Raw genomic sequence first — 12887 nt, 5'->3', positions numbered from 1 at the left:
GGAAGCAAAGAAAAATAGATTGGTTTTTCATCCTTTCCTTAGCGACCCAATGACCCCGACAAGTCCTCCCCGACCTGCGACCGTAGTGGAGTCCAAATGATCATCAGATTCCACAATGGTCGCAAGTCGGGGTTTTGACCCAGTGCGAGGAGCCCTGAAGTCTTAGAGCCTATTTTTAAAATCAAATGATTTGACAAACGAGAACAGAGACACAGGACACGAAAGACCCAAAATGTGCGGATCGACTCAACGCTTCGGGGTCCATCGGCTGGGGGCAACCATCTTAATTTCTGTGCGCATGCGCTTGCGCAAACGGTTCGCTTAGTTGCCCCGTCGGCACATCCAAATCAGCCGCCAATGCGCGAAGTCACCACGCATGCGCCAACCAGACTTGCCAAGCTCCTGCCCCCGCCCCCTCCCTCTGCAAGTTACCTCGCGGCCTGCGGCCTCGCCCTGTCGGCGCCATCAGGCCTCGCACCGACGCCTCGGCTCCACTCAAACACCTGGCCGGTACCGGCCACTCCCAGGTGGGGCCCAGCGGGCTGCTGGTTGCCCGTTTTCCCTGGACCGCGCGGCTGAGGATGATCCCGGCGCCGTCGCCAACTTCTCTTTAGCGCCCGCGGAGACGCGATGGATCCCGAGCAGACGACGACGCCGCCAACGTCCCGCCTCCCCACTGCACGAGCCAATCAGCCCGCGAACCTGCCCATCAATCCAACCCGACTTCAGCGTCCAATCAGATAGCAGCCCCTCCGAATCATCCCATTGGCTGGCGCAACTGAAGCAACCAATCAGTGAGCGAGCGAACACACAGGTGCACCCAATCAGCTTCGCAAGACAGAAAACAGGCAGTCGAAGGAGCAGGAGCCCCTTCAGCCCATCCATTTACAACTACCCCAACAACAATCAAAACCTTAGATTTCATAAGATCACTTTGTCCTGGCTCCAGGATTCCTCTGATCTGAAGAAATACAAGGGAGACTATTTATTCTCAATCTTTCCTTCAAATTAATTACCGCTTCCAATTTAATGTCTGTTACTTTTTTCAAAGTATCTGCATCTCAGTTCGATGCATCTGATCCCTCTACGAATGTGTATGACAGTAAACTCATCACATGTCCATGGATCCCAATTTTAAATGAACCTTCAACAGGGTAAAGAATTCCAAGGATATTACATTTTCATTGAAGACATTTCTTAAAGTCCAAGCGGCTGATCAGTTATTGGGAAATTGTGACACTTGGTGTTCAGCTCCTTTGCATTATCCTCTCTCGATCCGTGCTGCTGTGTCCCCTCATAATGTTGTAAGGCCATCTTCTTTTTTTCCAATGAGAAAGAGATCCATATTCAAACTTTCCTTCTATCACCTGGTTAAAACATCCCAGAAACAAATCTGATAATATTTGTGCACTTCTCATTCTTCAGATAAGGAAACTGGACACATGATTCCCGATGTAAGACGAGCAAGACCATTCGATGTTAAATTGGAGTGTGCGCGCTACTGTGAAGGGTGGAAAGAAGGACACACACTCAAGAAATCAAAGTTAAAGACTCCTTTATTACACTGACAGCTCTACTTCTATTCTCTCCCCGCTGCTGTCGACTGGAATTATGTCATATCAGCGCCGGCCTCCAATTAGTCAGCATTCCTGTCCTTGTTGATTACTATTGTGCGGGTTGTCCCCTGGGTCGAAAGTTGTTGGTCCCTGTTGACTCTGCCTGGTCATCAGGTTTGTCAGTCATCTTGTGTACAGGGAGGATCCCAGTTAGCATGATCCCCCACCTCCCCAGAACCAGTGATTGGAGCGCTGTTCGCTGCTTTCGGTCGCCTATATCTGCGTCGTGGGGGCTGAGTGGAGACCAATTTGCTGGCTTGAGGTGGTCGATGGTGAAAGTCTCTTGCTTCGCACCAATATCCAGCACACTTACCGTGAAGTGTGGAATGAACGATACACACCCAAGAAGTTGAAGTCGAAGACTGGTTTGTTGAACTGGCAGCTCTGCTTATATACTCTCCCACTGCTGAGGACAGGTCTTTTGAGATGGCAGAGCCAGCCTCGGATTGGTGGGTGTTCCTGCCATTGCTCATTGCTTCCCGCCGTGCAGGATGTCACCTGGGATGAAGGTTGTTGGTTCTCGAGGGATCTGCTCAGTTACCGTGTTTGTGAACCGCAACAACCATATATTGTGGACGAATGTGGAGCACATATTTACAAAGGGTGGGTGTGAATATTTAAATGAAACTCTGACATTCCCTTTCTCCTTAAGGCCTCAGTTTATGAAAAGGAACATTAAAGTAATCAGCGCTCCTGTTTGGGGGGGTCCCTTGTCCTCATTTTTCTTCCTTTTTCTTTTAGCACGGGGATAGAGGGGGGATGGGGTGGTTTATGGGGGGGGGGATTTCTTTATTCTTTCTTTTAACATGTATTTATATTTGATTTGTATTATTATTAATTGTGTGAATTCTTTGTGGATTTATAAATTATTTTTTAAATGATCAGAGGTCATTCCACTGGACCTAAAGAGGCCTAGAGCAACACTGGGGACACCCTCCTGCCCCCCACCCCCCCACCACCCCAAATATCAATGTGATCCACTACGATCATTGACAAAATCATCGAGGACCCCTTCACCCGGCCAACAGCATCATCCAGCTATTCCTGTTGGGAAAGAGATCCAGGAATTTTAGAGCCGGTACCACGAGGCCCAGGAACAGCTGCTTCCTCCAAACAGGGAGAACGTGGAACAATTGATGAGCTGCTCATACAAATACTCCTCCACTCTGCTATATATTCAACAATAGTGAGTTATTTTTCTGGACATGCTCCACATGTATTATTTGTCTGTTGTGTGAGGGCTTGGTTCTGTGTTTGCGTGTGTTTACCCCAAGAACTCTGTTTTATCAGGTCGTACTTGTGCTATCCAAGGGTAATAAATTTGAGGTTGTACTTTGGAGTGGATGCAGAAGAGATTTCCTGGATCGGAGAAAGTATCTCATGAAGTAAAGTTGACTGAGTAGGGCTTTTCTCATCCCACTACCACCACCCACCCCCCACCACTCAGCGAAATTGACTTTATTCACAAATTATTTCCAAAGAGGAAGACCGTTCCAAGTCTTTTCTCCTCCTCCTGTTGTATCCAGATATTCCCTTCACTGCACATTGCTGCATACGTCTCTCTTTACCTTCATTGCCACCACTCAGATACCGTGTGGTTACAGCTCCCCTCTGCTGTTGGAGGAGTTCCCCTTGGTCTCAGCCTCTCAATGCCCGGTAATGAGAGGGTTATGATCCATCCCCATAGTGCCTTCGTTTTGGCTGTGCCAAGCCTCCATCCATCCCTCAGCATGTACTCCTGCAGCCTGGAATGTGCCAGTTGGCAGCGTTCCCTCCCCAACATCTCCGCTTGCTGAAAGACTGACAGGTTTAACGTAGAACACGAGAGCACAGTACAAGCATTTCGGCCCTCGATGTTGTGCCGACCGATGTATTCCAACCAAAATAAAAATAACTAACCCCTTCCTCCCTCATAACCCTCCATTCTTCTTTCATCCATGTGACTCAGAGACTCTTAAATGCCCCGAAGGTTTCAGCCTTCACCACCACCCCAGTTCTTGGGCTCATCCTATGTCCCTGACCTGGTAGGCATACACTGTATCCCCTCCCCTTGTCACCCTCCTGCTGCCCCCACCCCGAGCCAGAGGTGAAGGTGGTTTCTCAGCCGAGGAGCATATCTGGGAGATGAACCTCAACTGCATCGAATTCAGGTTCCCGCAGATCAAAGCAGGTCCGTGGGCCAAGATGAGTGACCCGATGGTGAACCGGAGATCCAGGGGTGGTCTCCGTCCTCTGGGTCCATCCTCAATACTGTCCCCTGTCACCCACCAGGCCCATCCCCAAACCCCTCCCCTGCTGAGATCGTCCCCAAAACCCTGTTCACCCCCGATCCTGTCAATAAAGTCCCTATCCCCCACCAGTCCCGTCCCCAAAGCCTCTGTCCCCCACTGGGCCTGTCCCCAATGCTCCGCCCATTGCTTGGACTGTCCCCAGAGCTCCTGTCTCCCACCAAGGCCTTAAACAAGCCACTGTCCCTCAACATGCCCAGCCCGTCCCCGCACCCCCACCCCAATTGATCTGCAACCAAAGGCCCATCGCCATCAGGTCTGTCCTCCCACCAGACCGGTTCCCTCACTGGGACCCTCTCCAATCGATCACCCATCACAACTACCCCACCCCAGTTCTTGAACCTCCCCCTTCCCCACCCACAGGCCTTGGAATCAGAGCTGCTCCTGGGACACCCAGACAGTGGAGATGTGGGGAGGGCAGTGATCCATCTCCTTCCTGGTGGCAGCATTCCATACCTTCACCAAATTGGGGAATCCCCTGACCCTTGGCACTGGGTCAATTGACCCATCTGAGCCAGGCCTCTCTCTCCCCCCACCCTGGAGAATGTGGCCCAATTCAGTTGGCTGCTACAGTACACACTGCCCTTCAACTCTTGTCCCAGGACTCCTGCTCCCACTTGTCCTTCAATGAGCTGTGTGACTACAGCCAGGAGCTTCCCCCTCCTCATTACCCTTGGCCCTGTGGGTGAGTGGGTGGGACATGACGAGGGGGTTGTAGGTCATGGAATTGGGGTAAGAAAGTTTGGGTGAAACCTGGGAAAGGGAGCGGTGATCAGCCGGCTGTGATCATCTGGTAAAGATTGTGTCAGGCATTGAAGACGGAGTCAATGCAGTCCCCTGCCGGGTCCATTCCCCACCGGGTCCATCTCCAAAACTCTCCACCAGGTCGATCCTCAATATTATCCCTCGCCGGGAGCATCCCCAATCACGTCTGCACTGGGTCCAACCCCAATACCGTCCCCTGCCGGATCTGTCCCAAATACCGTTCCCTGCCGGGTCCATCCCCAATCCTGTCCCCGCTGGGTCCATCCAAAATCCCGTCACCCGACAAGTCCATCCCCAATCCATTCCCCCGCTGCATCCATCCCTAATCTCTTCCCCCACTGGGTCCAACCCCAATACCGTCCACCGCCGGATCAGTCCCCAATACCATCCCCCATTGGATCCGTTACCAATCGCATCACCACCGGGTCCAAACAAAATCCAATCTCCCTCTGAGTCCGTCCATAATACCATTCCCAACTCGGTCTGTCACTAATTCTTTTGTCCAACAGGTCCTCCCACAAACCCTATTCCCCACTTTTCCCTCCCCAAAGCCCCTGACCCCCGCCAGGTCCATTCCCAAAGCCATTGTCCTTCACTGGCTGGTCCCCAAAGCCCCCGCCTCCCCACAAGACTCATCCTGAAGCCCCAGCCCTCCCCTGGGCCTGTCCCAAAGGCCCATTCCCCATCATGTCTGTCCTCCCACTGAACCGATACTCTCACTTGGCCCATCTCAAATCGATCACGCATCAGAACTGCCTCACCTCAGTTTCTGCACCTCCCCTTCCCCCACCGACAGGCCTTAGAACCTGTGCTACTCCTAAGACCCCAAGACGGTGGAGATATGGAGAGGGCAGAGGTCCAATCTCCTTGCCAGTGGCAGCATCCCAGTCCTTCACCGAGCTGGGGAGTTCCCTAAACCTTTGCACTGGGACATCTGTCCCATCTGAGCGAGTCCTCTCTCTCTCCCCACACCCTGGAGACTGTGCCCCTGTACAGCTGGCTGCCACAGTACACACTGCTCTCCACCTCTTGCCTCAGGACTTCTGCTCTCACTTGTCCTTCGACAAGCTATGTGACTACAGCCTGGACCTGCCCCCACCTCGTTACACTTGGTCCTATGGGTAAATGGGTGGAACATGACAAGGGAGTTGTAGGTGGTGGAATTGGGGTGAAAAAGTTTGGGTGAGAGCCAGGAAAGAGAGTGATGATCATCCGGCCAATGAGAGGCATTGGGGACAGAGTCACTGGGGAGGGGTCAGAGCCTCAGGGAAACAAGGGCCCTGGATTTGGTAGCAATCACAGCTCATGGAAAGTAGGAGGAAGAATCCTGGGAATCATTGAGTGTGGCAAGGTTAGCGTCGCGGTTAGAACAACGCTGTTAAAGGGGCAGCAAGCCGGGTTCAAATTTGACACTGTCTCTGGGGAGTTCTACATTCTTCCTGTGTCTGCGTGCATTTCCACCAGTTGCTCCTGGTCCTTCCACCATTTAAAATGTTCCGGGGGTTGTAGGTCATTGGTGTAATTGAGTGGTTGTGGCTCATAGGCTGAAAAGGCCTGTTTCCGGGCTGCATGTGTCAATCTAAAATCACCATCTAAAATGATAGTCCAGCCTGTCATGAATTTTTTAAATATTCAATTCAAAAGACTGGTCCAGATAGACAACTCCGAAACAGTCCTTTCAGCCCATCTTTTCTGATGGCCAAGCTGCTTGCAAACAGTCCATATCCCTCTCAACCTTTTCATTCCACGGACCCATTCAACTCGCATTGCTTTGTCAATCTCACGGCCTGTGGGAAGAAATTATTTCCCTGCCTGTCAGCCTGATTTTGTTCCTCCATATCTCCTTCCTGATGGTAGTGGGTCAAAGATGCTGTGTGCTGGATGTCTGCGGGTCTAATTACAGGCCCCATCCCTGGACAGTCAGAGGCCCCTTGTCTCAAAGTCCCATCCATGTGGCCTCTCACTCAGCAATCCCTCGTCGGAACACAACTACCCCCTCCTTACCTACCTCTACCAGCCCTTAGTATCCTCATGACAGTTCCAGGCACCTGTTCTGTCGACCCTTGATGACCTGCGCCAGCTCTAATTTGGACCCTGCCTCACCTAAACCATTGGAATAACCAGCGCCTTCTACCCTCGAGAGCCCGAGGGAATCCGTACCCTCAGCAGTGTCCTGCTGGTGCACAATCGAATGCCCTCCATCCCCTTCCACGGGTTCCCTGCTGTTATCAGGCTCCTGTATGGACCCCACCCTGGCAAAACTAAGAAGAAACCTGTAAAGGAACTTTATCTTTTTTTGGTATAACTGTAATTATTGCATTGGAACAAGACTTGGGTAATCGAAAAGTGTCATAAATTTGTTGTAAAACATCCTTATATATAGGAAATATATCAGCATAAAAAGTTTTATAAAACTCTATAGAAAACCCATCTTCACCAGGTGCCTTTCCATTTGGCATATCTCTTATGGCCGTTTCTATTTCCTTTTCTGTAAAGGATTTATCTAACTCCTGTCTATCTTCTTGATTCAATTGTGGCAATTTAATATTTTTCAAAAAAGAATCTATAGCATCCTCAGTTACATCTTTACATTCTGAAGTACATAATTTTTAATAAAAATTACAAAATTCCTCATTAATTTCCTTTTGACTAAAATTAATACCCGATTTCTTTCTAAATACTGGTATAATTCTACATAATTGTTCCTTTTTTAACTGCCATGACAGAACTTTATAAGATTTCTCACCCCATTCATAAAATTTATGTTTAGTTCGGTTCATTAAACATTCAAACCGATAAGTTTGTAATTCATTATATTTAAATTTTAAATTAGTTAACTGATTCTTTTGCGTTTCAGTAGCATTTTTTTAAAAATTCTTTTTCAGTAACAGTTATCTTTTTCTCTAAATCTTCAATCTCTTTAATTCTCTCTTTCTTTACTTTAGAAGCATAACTAATAATTTGACCTCGTAAAAAAGCTTTCATTGCATCCCATAAAACAAATTGACTAGAAACAGAATTAGTATTATTACTAATAAAAACCTCAATTTGTTGTTTTAAATAACTAATAAATTCCGTTTTTTGCAGTAACATAGTATTGAATCTCCATCTTGGAGCTCTCTGAACATCCTGTCAACTCTGATATTCTAATAATAATAATGAATGGTCCGAAACCAGTCTTGCCTTATAATCCACAGATGTAACCCTATCCTGCAAATGTGCTGAAATTAAAAAATAATCAATTCTAGAAATCATTCTGTTTTCAAAAGAGAGGATACAAATAACCTCCCAAGGATGTTGGGAAAAATAGAGACTAATGCAAGGGAGGAACTGAAAGAAATCAGTATCTCTAAGGACATGGTCTTGAGAAATTTATGGGATTGAACGCAGATAAATCCCAAGGGCCTGAAAATCTACATCCTAGGGTACTTAAGGAAGTGGCCATTCAGATAGCAGATGCTTTAAGAATTATTTTCCAGAACTCAATAGACTCAGGATCAGTGCCCATGGATTGGAGGGTAGCTAATGTTACCCCACTATTTAAAAAGGGGGGTAGAGAAAAAGCAGGGAATTATAGGCCGTAGAGCCTTACTTCAGTAGTGAGCAAAATTATGGAATCCATTATTAAGGAGGTAATAGCGGAGCATATGACTAGCAGAGAAGGGATCGGACAGAGTCAACATGGATTTACAAAAGGTAAATCGTGTTTGACAAATCTATTGGAATTCTTGAGATGGTGACAGGTAAAATAGATGGGGGAGAGCCAGTGGATGTGGTGTACCTGGACTTCCAAAAGGCCTTCAATAAGGTCCCGCATAAACGACTGGCTTCCAAAATCAAGGCTCATGGGATTGGGGGCAAAGTATTGATGTGGATTGAGAACTGGCTGGCAGGTAGAAGACAGAGAGTTGGGATAAATGGCTTGTTTTCTGAGTGGCAGGCGGTGACCAGTGGGGTGCCACAGGGATCTGTACTGGGACCCCAGCTGTTCACAATTTACATTAATGATCTGGATGAGGGGATTGGTTTTAATATCTCCAAATTTGCAGATGACACTAAGCTAGGAGGGGTTGTGTGCACGGAAGAGGGGGTCAGGAAGCTCCAGTGTGATTTGGATAAATTGAGGGACTGGGCAGATACATGGCAAATGCACTATAATGTGGATAAATGTGAGGTTATCCACTTTGGTAATACAAACCGGAGGACAGATTACTATTTGAATGGCAATAGATTAAGAGATGGGGAAGTGCAGAGAGACCTAGGGGTACTTGTACACCAGTCTCTGAAGGCGAGCATGCAGGTACAGCAGGCGGTTAAAAAGGCAAATGGTATGTGGCCTTCATATAAAGAGGGTTTGAGTACAGGAACAAGGATACCTTACTGCAGCTGTACAGGGCCTTGGTGATACCCCACCTGGAGTAATGTGTGCAGTTTTGGTCACCTTATCTAAAGAAGGATGTTCTTGCAATGGAGGGAGTGCAGAGGCGATTCACCAGGCTGATTCCTGGAATGGCAGGAATGACTTATGAGGAAAGATTGCACAAATTGGGATTGTACTCGCTGGAGTTTAGAAGATTGAGAGGGGATCTCATAGAGACATATAAAATTCTGGCAGGACTGGACAGAATGGATGCAGATGGGATGTTTCCAAGGATGGGAAAATCCAGAACCCGGGGCCATGGTTTGAGGATAATAGGCAAACCATTTAGGACCGAGATGTGGAGGAATTTCTTTACCCAGATGGTGGTGAATCTGTAGAATTCATTGCCACAGAGGGCAGTAGAGGCAGGTTCATTAAATATATTTAAGAGGGAATTAGATATATTTCTTCAGTATAAGGGTATTAAAGGTTACGGAGAGAAAGCGGGGACGGGGTACAGAACTTTAAGATCAGCCATGATCTCGTTGAATGGCGGAGCAGGCTCGAAGGGTCGAATGACCTACTCCTGCTCCTATCTTCTATGTTTCTATGTTTCTATCCCCATTATACCTACACCTCACTGTGATCCTGTATATACATCACTGTTAAACCTTTTAACTGCTCTGAACCCAGTGTCACAGTTTCTGTCCCAGTCTACCGTACATCACCATTAAACGTTCTCCACACTGTGAACACAGTGTCACTGAATATGCAACAGTGTGACGTGAATCATCGTTAAACTTCTTCCCCACTGTGAACCTGTTGTCACAGTATCTGCCACAGTTTATTGTACATCACTCTTAAACCTTCTCACTACTGTGAACTCGGTGTCACAGTACCTGCCTCTGTCTACTGTATATCACTGTTAAACTTTCTCCCCACTGTGTAACTGGTGTCACAGTATCTGGCTCAGTCTACCGTACATCACCGTTGATCTATCTCTCAACTGTTAATCCAGTGACACTGTATTTGCCATATTATATCGTACATCACCATTAAACCTTTTCCCCATTGTTGACTTGATGCCACAGCATCTGCTGTTGTTTGTTGTACATCACTGTTAACCTTTCTCATTGCTGTGAACCCAGTGTTACAGTATCTGCCACAGTATATCGTACATCACTGATGAACCTTGTTCCTTCAATATTTCCGAATAAAAATAAGGTCAGATTCTGCGGAAAAATATCTCCTATAACTTGTTCCATTAATATTGTAATTCTCCCCAAAAAGATCTTGCATTAGGACAAAGATAAGTTGAATGCAAGAAAGTTGCAACATCTTCACCACACCTAAAACATTGATCTGATAATTCTGATTTTATTCTATTCAATTTCACTGGTGAAAGAAGTAACTGTGGAAAAAAAACTAGTTGTGAATTCCTTCCTCACTGCTGCAGTGTGGAACTCTGATCAATAGTTCCAGACTGCTGAGTTGAAGTGAATTAATGCAACTCCCCTGGATCATGTGATCTCTATTGGAAATCAGCTTCCTGAGGAGCTTTTCAAATCCAATAGCCTGAATCACCTGACTCGAGGTGCAGCTTTCAGATAAAATCCTTGCTGACATCTGCTGACATGACTGATGTAAAAACAATTATACTGAACTAATTTATGTCTTGCATTGAGATCCTTATACGGATGTCCCCATATTTGCCAATCAATTAAATTATTCAGATCCATTTCCCACCTTTGTCTCAACTTATGAACTCCTCATTTAAAAGTTCCTACTTGTAATAAAGATGACATCATCAAATATTTTTTTTTAACAATTCCTCTTATAAAGAATTTCTATTTCAGTACAACATGGTTGGTCCTAACTTATCCTTCAAATATGCTCTAAGTTGGAAATAGCAAAAAAACTTGCGATGAGTATACGATATTTATTTCTCAGTTGCTCAAATGACATTAATTGACCCCTTTCATAACAATCTTCAACATTTATAATTCCCTTACGAAACCCGCTATCCAGAAATTGATGATCCTTTGAAAAAGAAATGAGGATTTTGAATCAAAGCAATTCTGGGTGATGTACATCCACTTACACCAATTACATCATTTATTTTATTCCATATATTAATCAAATGTTTCAACAATTGTGTATCTTTATCACCAACCATTAATTTTGATTCCCAGTTGTACATAAATTCTTCTGCTTTTCCCTCTCCTATTTTATTTGATTCTATTTTAACCCTTTCAAATAAAGAAGCAAGAAATCTCATTTGAGCTGCTCCATAACAATTTTTAAAATGAGGAAGCTGCAGTCCTCTCAATGCAGAATTTCCATTGGGTTATTTGTAACATGGGATTCAATCGGAAATGGGTTCATGTGACATAAAACCACGATGCAGACTGTTTTCTAAGAATGGAATGCAAGAGGAGGGTTGTCTAGGTCTCCAGCAGGATATAGATCACAAGATATAGGAGCAGAAGTAGGCCCGTTGAGTCTGTTCCACCATTCTTCCACTCAGCCCCACTGCCCAGCTCTCTCCCCGTTACCCTTAATTCTTTGACATATCAAATACCTGTTAATCTCTGCCTTAAATACATCCAATGACCTCACATGGGTTTCACGACCCATTGACAAAATCAATTTTTCCACATTTATTTTAAATTGACACCCTTTTATCCAGAAATTATGCTCTCCTGTCCTAGAATCCCCTACCAATGGAAACATCTTTGCCATATGTACTCTGTCCAGGCCTTCCAGCATTTTAAATGCCTCTGAGGTCCCCCTTATCCTTCTGTACTCCAACTAGTACAGTCAAAGACATGTACGGTTACATGATATTATGTCTTGTTGATATTTACCACTCGGGAAGGTTCTTGTTGGTTTTCAGATAGAGGTTTGTTGTTCAGGGAAGAATTAATGTTTTTGTGATTCAACGTACCAGCATCTGAAGTCTGTTATCTCTTCAGAAAAGCTTGATAGCTTTAGCATGGAGCAGAGCTGAGCCACGACTTTGCAGGTATTTAAGGGAGTGTGTGGGCAGGGTTTGTTCTGGACCAACAATCTCACCAAATGACTCTGCTTGAAATCAAGATTCAAACTATTTTGAGGAATACAACAGGAATTGTTCAACAAGAGCCTGGTGTTCCCTGAGGAGTTTTCTTTCAATAGTGGAAATGATTTTTTTTTAAAGCCTGTTAATATTCCTGATACAGATCTTTGTATTTAACTTTCAGGTTGCTATCTGTTGTTAACTTGGAGGCATTTAATGGGGTGACTGGGTGGAATTTTTGCTTTAACCAAGCAGTTCTCTTGCAATTTTCCAGCTGTTCGATGCAATTCAGTTGCTTGCAAGTTTAGCAAGTGGGATTTTGATGTGAAATTGCAACTCACAGCGTCATTTTTGTGTTTGAAAATGCCAATGTGAAAATTTTAACTTTGGTCTCCTTGGTTTGCTTAAGTTTACAGAGGAGACGTTGGGTCAAGCTGAGAAGACAGAGTTGGATGCCCATTTGGCGAATCGGGTGGGCAAAGCATTAAACACAAAACGAGGGGCTGAAAAAATAATGAAGCAGACTGAAGTGCCGTTGAACCAAACCCAGGTAAAGAATTTCATTTTGTGCAGTCTACTTAAGAGACCAAACGATTTGGGCTTTTAGTGGTGACCTATTTAAATGAACAAAATCTGATTAGAATTGAAGTTTATGGAATGTTTGGAAGTTAATGTTTATAATTACGATAAATGAACAAATCAATGAGCCTGGTATAACAGTATCTGCCTCTCTCTACTGTACATCACCGTTAAACCTTCTCCCCAATATGAACCTGATGTCAAAGTATCTGACACTGTTA

The 12887-nt window shown here is 45.5% G+C and overlaps 1 long non-coding RNA gene across 1 annotated transcript; it reads left to right on the top strand.

Annotated features, from left to right (window-relative positions):
* The first annotated feature begins 420 nt into the window (after window positions 1–420).
* Window positions 421–12614, top strand: LOC138750335 (uncharacterized). The gene is made up of 3 exons (XR_011349268.1): window positions 421–2219; window positions 2502–2802; window positions 12497–12614. It is a non-coding gene; the product is annotated as an uncharacterized lncRNA (long non-coding RNA).
* Window positions 12615–12887: the final 273 nt, after the last annotated feature.

This window comes from Narcine bancroftii, unplaced genomic scaffold (genome assembly GCF_036971445.1).
Source record: "Narcine bancroftii isolate sNarBan1 unplaced genomic scaffold, sNarBan1.hap1 Scaffold_118, whole genome shotgun sequence".
Taxonomy (NCBI): domain Eukaryota; kingdom Metazoa; phylum Chordata; class Chondrichthyes; order Torpediniformes; family Narcinidae; genus Narcine; species Narcine bancroftii.
Note: the sequence above shows the minus strand (reverse complement) of the source record. Positions and strands in the feature narration are given on the sequence as shown.